Source organism: Equus przewalskii, chromosome 12 (genome assembly GCF_037783145.1).
Source record: "Equus przewalskii isolate Varuska chromosome 12, EquPr2, whole genome shotgun sequence".
NCBI classification, from domain to species: domain Eukaryota; kingdom Metazoa; phylum Chordata; class Mammalia; order Perissodactyla; family Equidae; genus Equus; species Equus przewalskii.
The window spans coordinates 19716166-19716995 of NC_091842.1; positions in this window are offsets into that span (position 1 = coordinate 19716166).

Below are 830 nucleotides of genomic sequence, written 5' to 3' on the forward strand. Positions count from 1 at the left end.
CAATCTAGGCTTGAGTCCTCCCTAGAAGTCTTGGGTATGTGTGGTGGCAGCAGAGAATGTTGGATGTGTCTTTCCTAAGGGGTTGGGTACACTTGGAACAAGTTAATTTTGGGTGGCTTGGGTGGGAGCCAGCCTTCCTAGCGCAGTTTAGGAGTCATTTATTTTTTAATGACTACATCAAAGAATAATGTTAAGTGTAAAAACGTAGTTGCAAAATAGTACATTTCACAGGATCCCATTTTTTCACAATATTTTAAGCATATAATCAGAAAAATAACAGGAGAAATATACCCCTGACAATTAACAGTGGTTATCTCTGAGAGGGGAGATTATGAGGCACTTTCCCTTTGTACTATGTATTTCTGTATGTTTGAATTGGTTTATAATGACCATGTATAAAAGAAAAACCAATACAATTTTTTAAAAAATTATAGATCTTTTCTAACATAATTATGTGTGTTCACATATATGCAGACACTTAGAAAGGGGCGTGAGGAACATATACCAAATGATGGAAAGTGGTTACCTCAGGAAGTCGGGGGGGGGGGACTGGGTGAGTTGGCAGGTGAAAGGGAAATTCAGTTTTGCTGTCTTCTTGTATTTTTGAATTTTATATACTATCTACTCCTGGATTGTAGAAAAATATGAAAAACTTCAGTGCCCAACACTCCAATGCATCCACCCAGAAGTAGAACAACTCTCCCAGATGGGAGGGAAGGGAAAATCTTTGTCAGGATATGGACAGTACTGTCCCCATCCCTCCCTGACCCCAAAACCCAGTCCAGTTCCCCCCAGGAGACCCACACACACTGAAAGAGGAGCCAAGGGGC